Below are 16,176 nucleotides of genomic sequence, written 5' to 3'. Positions count from 1 at the left end.
CCGTGTCCTCTCCGTGGTGGGGTCGGGATGAGTCCATCGGAGCTTTGGGAGCATCTCAGCGTGGTCCAGAGCTGCCAAATCCCTTTTTCCTTCCCATCCCAGCCCTTTGGGGATTATAATTCCCATCCAACACTCAGATGGGAGCTGCAGCAGCACAGCAAACACGGGGATTGGGCTCGCAGATAAATTTCCACCCAGCTGTGCTCAGCAGAGGGGCTGGGGTGGCTGAGCCCGGTGATGGAGCACTGGAGGCTCCTGGCATCTGCTGCTCCCTTTGTTTGCCTCTCCCACGCTGTTTTCCCGGGATGCCACCGCCATCCATCTGCCACGCAAACCCTCGGGGAAAGCGGCTCATGGGGGCACCCAGGGGATGGAGCAGAAAATCACGGCAAGTTCACACGGTTTCCCCCCCTCTCTCCTTCCCTCCTCACCACTGCCCGAGCACTTGAAAGGTAAAATAATGATGGCTGGCCATTAATAAACCATGAGCGCTCCACACTTCTCCCGTCGAGGGCTTTTCATCTTTCAAAGCCTGCAGGAGCTGGAGCCAATTAAAGCAGGCTGAGCCCGAGCGGGGACGGGCCCAGCCAGGGGGGTTTGAGGGGAAGGGGCTGCTCTGGTGGATTCTCCAAGCAGGAGAAATGGGGGGATTTGGGGCTAAAGAGGCACCATCCATGGCTCCCTCGCTGGGCTCACCGTGGTGGTGTCACCATCTCTTGGATGTGCAAGGAACAGGGTGGAGAAGATGGAGGGCTGCCACCAAACTGGAGAGGAACTGGGCGGCCCTGGTGTGGAACTGGGCAGCTCTGGTGTGGAATTGATTGGCACTGGTGTGGAATGGGCTGGCAGTGGTGTGGAACTGGGCAGCCCTGGTGTGAAATGGGACAGCCCTGGTGTGGAACTGAGCAGCCCTGATGTGGAACTGGTTGGCACTGGTGTGAAGTGGGATAACTCTGGTGTGGAACTGAGCAGCCCTGATGTGGAACTGGTTGGCACTGGTGTGAAGTGGGATAACTCTGGTGTGGAACTGAGCAGTCCTGATGTGGAACTGGTTGGCACTGGTGTGGAAGTGGGCAAAACTGGTGCGGAACTCGTTGGCACCAGTGTGGAACTGGTTAGCCCTGGTGTGGAACTGGTTGCCACTGGTGTGGAGCTGGGAAGCTCTGGTGTGGAACTGGTTGGCACTGGTGTGAAATGGGATAGCTCTGGTGTGGAACTGGCTGGCACTGCTGTGGAACTGGGCAGCCCTGGTGACCCCAGCTCCAGGACAGAGCTGCTGGTGGCAACGCAGTGCCCAGTGCAGGGAGGCTGAGCTCACTCCTGGCTTGTGGTTAATGAGATGCCAGCACCAGAACTGAGAAAAATGTCCAAAATATCCCCCAAAGCAGCTTTAACAGTGGCTTTGGAGGGCTAGGAATGCCTTTGGGCACATCCCTGTGGGATCTGTGTGTGTGTGTGTGTGTGTGTGTGTGTGCAGGGACAGGCACAGCGATGCTCACACGTGGCTGTCACCTCCTCCCTGCTGAGGATGAATCACAGCCCATTAATATTTCACAGGATAAACACCAGGAGTGGCAGAGGAGCTCAACCCCAGGGCGGCAGCTCCAGCTCTCTGTCCCTGCTGCTGGGTGAGCCCATGGTGTCATTCCTGCTTGGATGCTCTTGGTGTGGGCAACATGGGGATGCCCTAACATCAGACAGGGGTACTGAACTTTTGGAGATGGTTGAGATATTAAACCACTGTTGCGACGCCAATATATTGGAATTAAATACCAATATAGGGGGATGGGACGTGCCTGGGCTCATCTGGACATGGCTGCTTGACCAAGGGTGGAAGCTGTGGTGGTTTCACGTCACAGACACCTTTGGCCAGCTGGATATTGCAGCAAAAGTGAAGGTGCCACCTTGGTGGTCTCTTCCCTGACCGATCCATCCCCAGGATGGAGCTGCCCCGCGTTGGACGTCAATATATTGAAATTAAATACCAATATTGCCAGATGGAAGGTCCCTGGGCTTGTCTGGCTCTTGCTGCTTGACCAAAGGTGGCAGCTGTGGTGGTTTCACCCCAGAGACACCTTTGGCTGGCAGGATGTGTGTGTGGTGTTTTACCCCAGAGACACTTTTGGCTGACTGGATGTGTGGTGGTTTCACCTCAGAGACACCTTTGGCCAGCTGGATATTGCAGCAAAAGTGAAGGTGCCACCTTGGTGGTCTCTTCCCTGACCGATCCATCCCCAGGATGGAGCTGCCCCACGTTGGATGCCAATATATTGAAATTAAATACCAATATTGCCAGATGGAAGGTGCCTGGGCTCATCTGGCTCTTGCTGCTTGACCAGAGGTGGCAGCTGGGGTGGTTTCACCCCACAGACACTTTGGGCTGGCTGGGTGTGTGGTGTTTCACCCCACAGACACCTTTGGCTGGCTGGGTGTGTGGTGTTTCACCCCACAGACACCTTTGGCTGGCTGGATGTGTGGTGTTTCACCCCACAGACACTTTGGGCTGGCTGGGTGTGTGGTGTTTCACCCCACAGACACCTTTGGCTGGCTGGGTGTGTGGTGTTTCACCCCACAGACACTTTGGGCTGGCTGGGTGTGTGGTGTTTCACCCCACAGACACTTTGGGCTGGCTGGGTGCTGCACTGGGCCTGTGGGGACAAGTCCAGGCCTGCAGGAGCTCAGGTGGTGCTGGGATGGAGCTTCCCCCCATAACAGGGGCTGCTCCTCAGGTTTCTCTCTGTGGAGAAGCTTTAAGGTGATGGTGAAGGAAAGGAGTTGGTTCTGATGGAGGGTTTGGATGCAGAGCTTTATTCTGGCCCTCAGGCCTCTGAATGCAGCACCAGCTCCAACAGAACTCCCTGAGCCCGTGGTTGCTGCTCCTTTGAACCCAGGGAGAGGGGCAGGGAAGGGGTAGGGAGCCACCAAGCAGGGACAGGAGGGGAGGGACAAAGGGACAAAGGACACCTGGATGGCCCAATGCCCCCCAGAGGCATCCTTTGAACTCTGTGAATCACTCAACGCCCTTCTGGAATGCCAGGACTGACGGACAGCAGTCAGCAGGGGCAAGGGAGGGGAAGGGTCAGGTTATTGGCACACCTGGGGAAAGAACCGGGATGACTGAGACAGGCTATTACATCACACCACAACAAACCACCTCAGTTCCCACCAGGGAGGGTGGCTCTAAACGTGTCCCTGTGGTGTCCCAGCGCTGCTTGGGTCACCCACCCTCCCTCTGGACACACCGGGCTTGTCAGAGACACAAATCTGCCTTGATTTGTGTAATTCTGCCCCCAAATTCAGCCCCAATTTAACACCTCCGATGCCCCGAGGTGCGGCCAGTGTCACAGGGCTCTGCTCCCCGTGGGACCCGGGGCAGGGCTGGGCTCTGCCCTGCAGCAGCACAAGGAAAGGCTGGCGAGGAGCCGAGCCAGGAGCTGAGAACCAGCAGTGACCCGCAGGAGGTCCCAGGGGGGACACGGGGGACAATCAGGGCTGGCCGCGATCCCGCACCCCTGCCCGGTGCTCCCCGGGCACAGCCCCACAATGGGCCATTGTTCCCAGTCTGATTTATGCTTCCTCCCCAGGCTGCTCTGGCCTTTCTCAGGAGCTGCCAGGAGCTCAGGGCCTTTGACGCTGGCAAGAGGGTTTATTTACAGAGGCGAAGGAGACAGGGCTGCTGTGGAAAGTGCGTTTTTTAGCATCAGTCTCATTACATGATTATGGCAATGGGAAGATGCCACCAGCTTACACTCAGGCAGCAGGCTAAAAAACTTAATGTTATAAGTTACTGTATAAGCTTCTTAACTAATCACACGAAGCAAAAGCACATTGACAGTAGTTCTATCCAACCACCACAAGCACACGTAGTTTTGGTTAAAACAATCTCATAACTGCTGCTTTAACTCTACTCACAGTTTTGCTGTATCTTTTACAACTTTCCCCAAAACCCTCTAATTTTGTAAATTCCCACAGGCTTCTCCTTTCTGGGGTAGCCGGGCTGGGCTGAGCTCCTGCAGCCACCCGGGGGGAGTTCCAGCCTGGCTGAAGCTCCAGCTCTTCATTAGGACTTGATTAGCTCATTAAGGGCTGCGGGACACGCGGGGACAGCCCGGGCCCCGGGGGGACAGAGCAGTGCCCAGGGCTGGGGTTAATTGGCCACTCGTGTGGTGGCCACCCGGCCTTTAACAGGATTGTGGCTCTGATCCCGCTTTGCCAGAGCCCTGGGATTAATTAATAAATTAATTAATTAATTCCGTACCCGGGGGCTCCAGCAGCTCCCCAGGGGAAGGGGAAGGGGCTGCGCTGCTCCAGCCCCCCCGCTGCTGCTGTCCCATTGCTCAGCAGATTCTCTTTCCTCACCTCTATTTTTACGCTGCCCTCGGGGATAGAAACCCGACCCCTGTGACTGCCGACCCTGCCGGGCTCTCAGCACAGGATCCTTTCCTCCTGGCAGCTCTGGGAAGGAGGAAATCCCCAATTCCCAGCTTTTTGCCCTAAACGCGACACCTGCAGCCTCCTCCAGAGAGCCGAGCCTGGGCAGCAGCAGGTAGAAAAACTGGCTGAGGGTTTTCCTGTGCCACAGTTTTTTATTTATTCCTGTTTTTTTTGGGGGGGGACAGGGTGGGTTTCCGTGCCTGGATTAGGAGTGGGAGGGTGTGACGGTGTTCACAGGGGGTTTTGGATGAGGGAAGAGATGAGGATCTGACTCAACGTTACAGAAGGCTTGATTTATTATTTTATGATATATATTACATTAAAACTATACTAAAAGAATAGAAGAAGGGATTTCATCAGAAGGCCAGCTAAGAATAGACAAGGATGGAATGATAACAAAGGTTTGTGGCTTGGGCTCTGTCTGAGCCAGCTGACTGTGATTGGCCATTAATTACAAACAACCACATGAGACCAATCCCAGCTGCACCTGTTGCATTCCACAGCAGCAGATAATCATTGTTTACGTTTTGTTCCTGAGGCCTCCCAGCTTCTCAGGAGGAAAACTCCTAAGGAAAGGATTTTTCATAAAAGATGTCTGTGACAGGAGGGGGTCAGGGGACCCTGGGGGTGCTGTGGGGTCTCTGTGGGGTGGGGAAGGGTCAGCGATGCTGAAGGAAAATAATCCCAAACTCGGGGTTTGTGCCTGGGCACCTGGAGGGGAGCAGTTGTCCCAGAGGGGAATTGTCCCACCAGGGTGTGGGTGACCTGTCCCAGCACCTCAGGGTGCCAGACATCCCCAGGAGGATCTGGAGAGGGTGAGGAAATCCCTGTGGCCCCATCCTAGGGACAGGGTAGGGGTGCTCCGTGGGACCCCCTGGCTCCATGGCCCCACTTCCAGCTGGTGGAGAGACATTCTGGAGTCCTGGAAGGTGCCAGACACGGTGGGTGAATCTTCAGCCTGAACTTCCATCCTCCTCAGCCACCAGCTCCTGTGGAGACAGCTCAGCTCCAGCCTCCTCCAGCCCCACAGCCATGGGGCAGAACCCAACAATTCCCAGAGCCAGAACCAGGGAATTGCCAGAGCCAGAACCAGGGAATTCCCACTGCCAGAACCCAGCAATTGCCACTGCCAGAACCAAATAATTCCCACTTCTAGAACCAAGGAATTCCCGCTGCCAGAGCCAGGAAATTCACACAGTCAGAACTCAGCTATTCCCACTGCCAGAACCAAAGAAGTCTCATTGCCAGAACCAGAGAATTCCCATAGCCAGAACCATGGAATTCCCATGGAATTTCCACTGCCAGAACCATGGAATTCCCGCAGCCAGAACCAGGGAGTTTCCACTGCCAGAACCTTCTCCTTCCCGCTCTCCAGAGCCTCCCTGCACCCTGTGCAGATCCAGGGTGTGCAGGCTGCCCATGCAGAGCCATTCCCACCCAGCAGAGCTGAGCTTTAGCTGCTCCCAAACCCTGGATGTGCTGCTGGAAATGCAGAATGAGCTGGGAAACAGCCAAAGGTTTGGGGTTTGGGGGCTCAGAGGCTGATCCTCTCCTGGGAGGGATAATTCCAGCAGCAAATCCCCCATGGATGGGGTGAGCAAGGAGCCATCCCCATGCTGGTAGCTGGAGAAGGGTGATTCCATGTGGGACTGCAATCTGGGAGCTCTGGGATGCTGCAGGGAGGGACTGAAACCTATTTTATCCATTTTTTCCAAGCTCCTTCTGCACTGGTGCTGCCAAATTCCCCCCACCAGGCCATGCTGCAGGGCTGGGAGCTCCCAGCAGCATTCCCAAAGGAAAATCTCACTCCAGGAACACCTGGTTTTTTTCCAGAGGTTGGTTTGCTGGCTGCAGTGGCACTTGGGACCCTGCTCACTCTCTGGGTCTGGTGACACCAACAACCTCTGGTGGCCCTGGCTGCTGCCTATGACCAGGGGACTGCCCCCCCTGAGCTCCTGGATGCTGGGATTGGTGTCCCTGGATTGGGTTTCAGATATTTTTGGTCCTGTAAATCCCATGGATGATGATGGGTCCTTCCTCCACATGGCCAAGCTTTTTTTTGGGATTTCACCTCCCTTAACTCTTATTCCCAGCTGCCTGCTCCATTCATCCCCAATTCCAGCACCTTCCATGGGGATGGCTCCTTGCTCACCTCTTCCATGGGGGATTTGCTGCTGGAATTATCCCTCCCATGAGGGGATCAGCCCCTGAGCCCCCAAACCTTTGGTGCTTCCCAGCTCATTCTGCATTTCCAGCAGCACATCCAGGGTTTGGGAGCAGCTAAAGCTCAGCTCTGCTGGGTGGGAATGGCTCTGCATGGGCAGCCTGCACATCCTGGATCTCCACAGGGTGCAGAGAGGCTCTGGAGAGCAGGAAGGGCAAGGCTCTGGCAGTGGAAATTCCCTGGTTCTGGCTGTGGGAATTGCTGGGTTCTGGCAGTGGAAATTCCCTGGTTCTGGCTGTAGGAATTCCTTGGTTCTGGCTGTAGGAATTCCTTGGTTCTGGCAGCAGGAATTCCTTGGTTCTGGTTGTGGATATTCCCTGGTTCTGGCTGTGTGAATCCCTGGTTCTGTCAGTGGGAATTCCTTGGCTCAGGCTGTAGGAATTCCATGGTTTTGGCTGTGGGAATTCTGTGTGAATTCCTTGGTTCTGGCAGTGGGAAGTCCATGGTTCTGGCTGTGGGAATTCCATGGTTGTTTCAGTGGGAATTTCTTGGTTCTGGATGAGTGAATTCCCTGATTCTGGCAGCGGGAATTCCTTGGCTCTGGGAGTGGGAATTCTGTAGTTTTGGCTGAGGGAATTCCCTGGTTCTGGCAGTGGGAATTGCTGGGTTCTGGCAGAGGGAATTTCATGGTTCTGGCTGTGTGAATTCCCTGGTTCTGGCTGTATAAATTCCTTGGTTCTGTCAGTGGCAATTCCATGGTTCTGTCAGTGTGAACTTCCTGGTCCTGGATGGGTGGATTCTGTGGTTCTGCCTGTGGGAATTCCCAGGTTCTAGCAGAGAGAATTTCTTGATTCTGGCCATGTGAATTCTGTGGTTCTGGCTGTGGGAACTCCATGGTTCTGGACAGGTGATTTCCCTGGTTCTTGCAGTGGGAATTCCATGATTCTATCTGCGTGATTTCCCTGGTTCTGTCTGTGAGAACTCCCTGTCTCTGGCCCTGTGAACTCCTTGCTCCACGGCTCCAGACAGCACCAGCGCCGTTCCCCAGGTCCTGCCCCCGGGCTTGGCTCCGTGCGGAGCTGCCCGAGGCGCTGGGAGGAAAATGGATTGATTGCCTCATTATCCCTGCTCTACCCCCCCGTGCCTTAAATACAACACACCTGCCCTGAGAGCTGCTCCCGCACCTCCCACGGAGCACCCTGGGACTCATTTCCCTGGGAAACAGCTCCTGAGTGCAGAGGTGAGCAAGATCTGGGATGGGCGGGATCCTCCAAGCTGGATCTGTGTGCCAGGGTTTGGGATGCTGCTGGATGGGATCATGTGCTCTGGGGTGCCTGTTCTGGGGGAATCTGGGGGATGAGTGGCTGGAAGGTTGTGCTGTGCTCCTAAAGGGAGATGGGAATTGTTGTGGATGTGCTCCTCTTGTCATGGGAATAAGGTGGGAAAGGCAAAGGGTTTGCCTTCAAATATTTGGGAAGCTGCAAAAACAGCAATTTCCCTGCTGGGAGCTGTCTGTTCCTGCCTGGCTGCAGGGCATCCATCCATCCATGCATCCATCCATCCATGGCTTCCTCCAGTGCTGCTGGAGATGTCCAAGCCCCCAATAAATTCAATTATAAAAACAGAAAAAATGCCTGTCCATCAGTCACAGCCCCTTTTCCTACTGCTCCCTCCTTATTTCCATGGGTCTGGTTGGTGTCTGGGAAGGGATCCTGGGAATTTGGAAGCCACAACTGAGGACTCAGAATCACTGAACTGCCCCAGTGCCTCTGCTGAGATGTGGCTGCTCAAAAATCCTTCCCATGGAGGTTTGTTGGTTAAATGGCTCTGGGATAGAACTACAGGGATGGATTCTGGTTTAGAGAATGGGAATTGCTGGATTAAATGGCTAAAAGTGGAGTTTGGAGTGAGGGCACGCAGGGTTCCTGCTCTCAGGAGCTGTATCTGAGTCACCTCGGGATGGGAAGGATCATGTGAAGTGTGACCTGCTCTGGAGGTATTGACAACAGCACTGTGACATCAAAAACTGGTTTTATTTTTTTTTTTTTAGCTCCTCAGAGTTAAACTGAGGCTTGTGAGCAAGAGAGCCATGTCAGTGTTGGTGCAATAGGCAGGTCAAGCTCATTTCTCCCTGCTCAGGGCTCTCATTGGGGTTAAAACCTCTTCAATTTAAAGCAGGAAATTTGTTTCTGGTGATGTTCAGGGGCTTTGGAGCAGAACCTGACGTGGGATTGAGGTGCAGCTTGTCCTGCTGGATGGGAGAGTTAGAGGGGACAGGGACAACGGGTCCCTGGCAATGATTTAATCTCCAAGGACTCCTTTAATTAATGCAGCAGCCCTTGGATGCCTCCTAATTGCCCAGGCATGCCTGACTTTGCAGCACGCAGGGGCTGAGGTTGTGCTGAGGAGCCTGGATGTGCCTTTCTGCTCTGCCTCCCTTTGGAGCTGAGAAAAAAAATCAATGGAAAACCCTTCCAAAGGCCTGGAGAGCTCCGTTATCTCCAATCGACCTCAAACAAAACCCCACTGCACGCCAAGGACAGCAGCTCCTTGCCTGGTTAAAAATTCAGTTTTTCCTTAGAGGTGGATAAAATTTCATTTGGTTTAGGGCAGAAAGAGCCGTGCTGTGGGGTGGAAATGCTATTTCCCCATTCTGCACCTTTGGGGAAGGGAAGGGAAGGTCCCGTCCCCCATGGCCCTGAAGACCTGCTGGGCTCTCCCTGCCTTTCCCATGAGTTGGATGTTTGGAATTCAACCCCGGAACTTCTCCCAACCTCATCCTCCTTCCCAGCCCCATTTGGTGGGTCAGAGCCCCCCTGAGCACCCAAAATTCACTCCCAGCCGTGCTTAGGCAGGCGTGCAGCAGCTTCCAGCCGGGAGAGATTAAAAGTTACTGAATAACCCAACTCCTCCGTCACCCCGGTGGCCGTGCCAGGTGCCCGGGGGGCATTCCCGTCATCCCAAAACCACCGGCAGCGATTCCCCCCGTGCCAGCCCCGCCGAGCCGCAGGGGATGCGCTGCATGAGCACGGTGGGTCCCGGGGACGGGGGCACAGCCGAGGGGCAATGCCACCGTGGCAAGGGCGGCACGCAGGCGGCTGGGCACGGCTCAAGCAGCCCTCCCGCAGCTCCAGCGCCGCCTGAGCCCTTTTCCTGCCGCTGCCCAGCGCCTCCTTCCCCGGCTCCGGCCGGCCCCTGCCTCCGGACGAGCCATGGCCTCGGTTCGTGCCTTTTGTCCGCTCTTCTTTTCGGCGCCCGGAGCCCGGGGCTGCGGCGGGGGCGAGCGGGGGGCGCTGCCCGGGGGCCTCTCGGCGCCTCCCTCCGGACCCAAGTAAGGCTGGGGACCGAGGGGACACTCCGGGGAGGTGGCTCGGGGTGGCTGCCAATGTCCAAGCGGGAGTTGTGGTGTTTTTCCAGGAGTGTTTTGTTCGGGATGGGAGCGCGGGGGTCTGTTTGGGATATCGTTCCCGATCTCCCGGCTCCGCTTGTTCCTCACTTCGGACACACCTTTGGTGGGGTGGGGTGGGTTGGGGGTGTCGGCAGCGCCCTCCTGGCTGCGGGCTCTGCGGGATCATTTTAGGGTGGTGACAGCCCTAAAAACCCTCCCAGGTGCGCCTTTCTCCTCCTGGGGACCTCCAGCTTCTCCTGCGGGCATGGAGTGGTTTGGGGATGCTGCCAGCGCCCGGAGCAGGTCGGCATCACCCTCCTGGCTGGGGGCTCTGCGGGATCATTTTAGGGTGGTGACAGCCCTAAAAACCCCTCCCAGGTGCGCCTTTCTCCACCTGGGCACCTCCAGCTTCTCCTGCGTGCATGGGCCCTGCCCTGGGTACAGCACGGCAGATTTGGGGCACCTGCAGAGATGTGGGGAAGGGGAAGGAAAAGCACCCGAAAAGAAGGGATGGGAAGGGAAGGGAAGGGAAGCATCTCCTGCGGGGAGGCGTGCGCTCCTTCCTCCAGCGCCCAGCTCATCCTGCAAACTGCGTCGGCACCGCAGCTGCTCCGGCTTCCTGGGAAGTCCTATTGATGCCAAAGCAATCCTGGAGAGGGAGGGGGGGATGACTAAAGTTATCTGCGGCCGTGTGCGGCTGCAGATGCGGGGTCCTTCCCCCCCCTTGCCGCTGTTTTTTTGGGGAGGGGTTCCGAGGCTGTGATCAAAAGCTGGAGCTGGCGTCCATCTGCTTCTGACAACCTGAGCGCTCGCTGGCAGCTTCTGCATTCAGAGCCTTGAATTCCTCAATAATTAGGAGTTTTTTCGGAAAAAAAAAATCTCCATCTGGGCTTTTTCATGATGGGAATGAAAAGCCAAGGTGGGTGTGGGAGGGGGGCAGGTGGATTTTCAGCCTTAGCAACCCAAATCTTGAAATATTACATCAGCACCGAAGAGGTGTAATTAAGTAGGAAACAAATGAGCCCAGCTAATCTGTTTTGCTTGTTTGAGCTTAGCGGAGTGCAGAAAACAAACAGAGGCTGAATGATGAATGAGACTTTTTATTTATTTATTTATTTTAAAGGGTTTTTCTTTGCCCGGAGCCCCGAGGGGGGGTTGGGATGTGGGTCAGGAAACGCGGCCGCTCTCCCATCCCCGCGGCTCCGAGGTCACCGGGCCGGGGCTCTGCCCGTCCTCCTCTTCCATCGCCCGCTCTGCCTCCCCTGGACGCCTTCCCGCAGGGATGGGGATGGGGATGCATCTCCGAGCTGCTCTTCCCTGTGCCATCAAAGGGAAGGGCACCGCGGGTGGCAGCGAGCGCCCTTTAAGGTGGCACTGCCACCTCAGCCCCTCGGAGGGGACACGGGGGCACGGCTAGGGGCTGGGCTTTCAGCAGGAATTGTTGCTTTTGGGGCACCTTTGGGTGCCAGGAGTGAGGGAAAGCTTCGTGGGGACCCCACAGGCTCTGCTGCACCCTCCCCCTGTTTCCCTGTGCCCGGCCACCCCATAAAGGACAGGGGGACACGGCCCTGGCTGCGGGGCTCTCACAGCTCTTCAAACAGCCCAGAGGGCTCCAGCAGCTTGGATGTGTCCCTGAGTGTCCCCCCAGCTCTTGTGGCATCTCTGCACTCCCTGTGCTGCTCCCCAGGGAGGGCTCGGGGGGCTGGGGGCCGCCTTTGGGGCTGCCTGGAGCAGCTTTGGGGCAGATTTGGGGCTGCCTTTGGAGCCACATTTGGGGCAGATTTGGGGCTGCCTTTGGGGCAGCTTTGGGGCCACTTTGGGGCTGCCTGGAGCAGCTTTGGGGCAGTTTGGGGCCACCTTTGAGGCAGCCTTTGGGGCAGCTTTGGGGCTGCCTGGAGCAGTTTTGGGGCTGCTTTGGGGCCGTTTTGGAGCCACCTTTGGGGCCGCTTTGGGGCTGCATTGTGGCCACTTTGGGACTGCCTTTGGGACTTTGGGGCAGCTTTGGGGCCACCTTTGGGGCAGCTTTGGGGCTGCCTTCGGGCCTGCCTTGGGATGGTTTTCCCCCCGCTGCCAGGCTCCGGCAGTGACACGAGGTGCCAGGAGCAGATGGCAGCCATCGGCCGGGCTGGCTCTCAGATCCCTGTGGCTCCTGGCACCGTGCTGGGCAGCGGCTCCTCGTAACCCTCTCGCTGCCACGCTGCTCTCTGAGGGAAAACTGGGCGGTTTTGGGGTCTCTCCATTGAGTGTTTTGCATTTGAGCCCCGTGCCCAGCCCAGAGGGGTTTCTGGTTGCTGCTCCTGGTGTGATGCCCCAAGCGGGGATGGAGGGGAGGAACTTTGTGGGTCTGGAGTGCTGCCCGTCCGTCAGTGGTGACAGCGACCCTGTTCCCCCAGCCCCCTCCTGCCAAACCTTGCAGAAATGGATTTAAAAGCAGGAGAAATGAGCAGGTTTTGGGCTCTGAGAGGGCAGGGGCGGTGCCATGGGCTCGGCTGGGTGGGACAGGGGAAGCTGTCACTGTCAGTGTGTGGGGTCACCCCGGAATGGGGAGCCTGAGCTACCTCCAGACTGCCCCAAAATCACAGGGCAGAGGAGATGTTCCCAAAATGGGAGAGCCCCAAAACCTGTATGGCAGAGATGATGTTCCCAAAATGGGAGAGCCCCAAACCTTGCACGGCAGTGATGCTGCCAAAATGGGGGAACCCCAAAACCTTACACATCAGAGGAGATGCTCCCAAAATGCGGGAACCCCAAACCCTGCACGGCAGAGGTGATGTTCCCAAAATGGGAGAACCCCAAAACTTTGCATAGCAGAGGAGATGCTACCAAAATGGGGGAGCCCCAAAACCTGGCATGGCAGTGATGCTTCTAAAATGGGGGAACCCCAAAACCTTGCACAGCAGAGGAGATGTTCCCAAAACAGGAGAACCCTAAAACCTCGCATGGCAGTGATGCCTCCAAAATGGGAGAACCTGAAAACCTGGCGCAGCAGAAGAGATGTTCCCAAAATGGGGGAGACCCAAATCTTCCATGGCAGAGGAGTTGTTCCCAAAATGGGAGAACCCCAAACCCTGCATAGCAGTGATGCTCCCAAAATGGGGGAACTCCAAAACCTGGCAGAGGAGATACTCCCAAATTGGGAGAACCCCAAACCTTGCACGGCAGAGGAGATGCCCCCAAAATGGGAGAGCCCTGCACAGCAGTGATGCTCCCAGATTGCCCATCCCGCTCAGCGCCCCCCAAAACGCCCCTGGCCCTTCCTGGGCTCCCACTCTCTTGCTGCTGCCCCCCGAATCCTCCTCCATGGGGCCGTGCCCCACTGGGATCCCCCCACACCGCCGGCTCTCCCCTTGCATTCCCCGCCCTCCCTCCCTCCCGGGAGCAGACGGGAAATTGGGAAGCGGCCAAAATGAGCCAAGTTTTCCCCTTCCCTCCTGGGTGACAATTCCAAGCCCGCGGGAGCTCTGTGGCCAGCAGCCAGCTCTGGATCCACAGCCCGAGGGGAGCAGCAGCCCCTGCCTCCCGCCAGAACCCGCACAAGCACTCCTCTTGTTGTTATTATTATTATAATTATTATTATATTATTTATTTTAAATTCTGTTTCTCCTCGGCCAGGGGAGGGCTGGAGCGGTTTATTGGCTGTGCCTGCCTGGTTTCGGCAGCGCTGCTGCTCTCTCCGAGTCGTCAGAGCCGTTCTGGAAGGGAGAATCGAGCAGCTCGGGAGCGGGCGGTGTCCTCCTCGCCCAGCGAGGCTGTTTATCCTCCTCGTTCGGGTTTCAGACGAATAAATTTGCCAGACAACAATAATATTAGCCTCGTCTCAAAGACTTTATCAATTTGCAGTTGTCTCTCCGCTGATAGTTTTTTATTGAGCTGTCTGAGATGATTTCCAAAGAGAGGGCTGCAATTTCAACTATTAAGTAATTTGGGAGAGCAATTAGTGTGAATCTGGAAACTCCCTGTGTTGCTCCTGAATAAATCAACCTCTCTGTGAGAGAGAGAGCCGTGCTGAAAGAGCCTGGGCTAATTTATGGGAAAGGGGGGTTTGGCCAGGGAAACAGCAAGGAGAGAGTTCCTGGCCTGGAAAACTTCAATGCTTTGGTGGTGCTGTGGTTCAGGGGGTGTTGGGGGGTCCTGGGAGCTGGGATTTCCTCGGGGGTGTCCCCTCCTTGCACCCCCAACTCCAAAAGGATTCTCTGCTCAAAGCAGGTTTGCTCTTGCATTGGTTCTCCTGGGGGAGATGGAGAGGAGTGGAAGGGATGGGGGCAAGGAAAGAGGAGATCCCAAATCCCCTAGGATTGCTCCATCCGTGGGGTTGGATCCAACTCCTAACTCCCAGTGTTGAACTGGGACAGGGTTGATTTGGATGAGGTACAAGGAAGATGTTTTTAGGATGAGGGTGGCGAGATGTGGCTGGTCCATCCCTGGGATGTCCAGGGGCAGGTTGGACACTGGGGCTTGGAGCAGCCTTGGAGCAGCCTGGGATGCAGGATCCCAAATCCTCCCTTGCCCCAGTATTCCATGGGCCTGGACTCAGCTCATAACTCCCAGTGTTGAACTGGGACAGGGTTGATTTGGATGAGGTACAAGGAAGATATTTTTAGGATGAGGATGGTGATGTGCGGCTGCTCCATCCCTGGAACGTCCAAGGCCAGGTTGGACAGGGCTTGGAGCAGCCTGGGCTGGTGGAAGGTGTCCCTGGACATGGCGGGGCAGGAATGAGATGGGCTTTATGCCCTTTCCAACTCAAACCATTCCATGATTCCATTCTCTGGCACCACAGGGCTGCCAAAGGCCTTGCCAAAGTGAGCTCTCACAGCCTGAGCTGCTGTTCCTGATCCACAGAGCCCCTCCCCTCTCCTGGGATGAGATCAGGATCTCTGGCCATGATTTACATCTGCCAAATCCCTGCTGGCAGTTCCAGTGACTCCCACACCCATCCCAGGTGGGATCCTCCAGCAGGATTTGCTCCATCCCCTCCTCAGAGCAGCCTGTGCATCCCTGCTGGATGATGACTGATGACATTTCCCTTTTTCCCTGGTCCCCAGCATCCCCCAGGGCAGGATCAGCTCCTCAGAGCACAGGGGTGAAGCACAGGGACCATCCCAGCCCTGCTCTCCACTCCAGGGTCATCCCAGGGAAATTATTTCTGGCTGCAGGAGCACGGGTGGAGAACCCCCCCCCCCCCCCCCCCCCCCCTTTGCAGAGAGTTTCTCCTGTTTGGAGCTTTTTCCTGGAGGGTGCTGCTGCTTCCCCCTCTGAATCCCTCCATAATCCACTAAGGGACCTCACATCTCCCTTTCTTTCTCCTTTTTTTTTTTTTTTTTTCTGTTCCTAAAACAATTAGCTTGGCTCAAACCCTCTGCAATCCATCAATTAATACAAGCTGCAGCAGTAAATTAAAGGGAAACAGGAACAACTATGCTGGGATTAGGTCACTGAAACTATAAACTTTGGAACAAATCAGATTTCCTTGGGAAGGGAAATGGACAGCAGTGATATGTCAAGCCCTGAGATGAGACAGGCTCGGAGCAACTTTCCAGAGTCTCCTGACTTGGCTGCTGGATGCCAGAACTTCTTCCCCAGGGGAAGTTTTGGGTTTCCAGACCCCGTTGCTGCTGCTGGAAGCTTGGATGGCCAAATAAACGAACAAGGAGAGAGGGAAAGGGGAAAGGGCTGGGGGAGAAGCTGCAGGGACACTTTGGGTATCAGGATCTGCTCTTCCCCATGGTTGTTGTGCCCTGTTAAAGGTGGGATGTGAGAATTCCCAGTGACATCCCAAAGGTGGGATGTGTTCATTCCCAGTTCTCCCAGTGACATTCCTGTCCAGAGCAGTGCCAGGGATGGTGCTCAGAGGGAGGCAGGGCACCCACAGCTCTGTGCCAGCTCAGGGAAAAGGGGATTAAAAACCCTCCCCAAAGCCAGGGTGAGTGGTACAACAGGGATTTGTGTCCTGAGGGATGAGATCCTTGTGCCGGAGCTGTGGCCGGGCTCAGACAGGTGGGTCAGAGACTACCAATGCTTATCTGTTGTTTTAGGAAGACAAAAGTTTTGTAGTAATGTTAATCTAATCCCTGTAGTAATGTTTACTACAAGGATTAGGTTAAAGTCACATCCACAAATTTACGCATATTACAACATCTCTTGCTTGCAGAGTTTATTGAAATTTTCTTTTTCTGGTAAACCAGTCTGA

This window comes from Ammospiza nelsoni, chromosome 18 (genome assembly GCF_027579445.1).
Source record: "Ammospiza nelsoni isolate bAmmNel1 chromosome 18, bAmmNel1.pri, whole genome shotgun sequence".
In the NCBI taxonomy this organism is placed as follows: Eukaryota; Metazoa; Chordata; class Aves; order Passeriformes; family Passerellidae; genus Ammospiza; species Ammospiza nelsoni.
The sequence above is the reverse complement of the archived record's forward strand: the minus strand, read 5'-3'. Positions refer to the sequence as shown.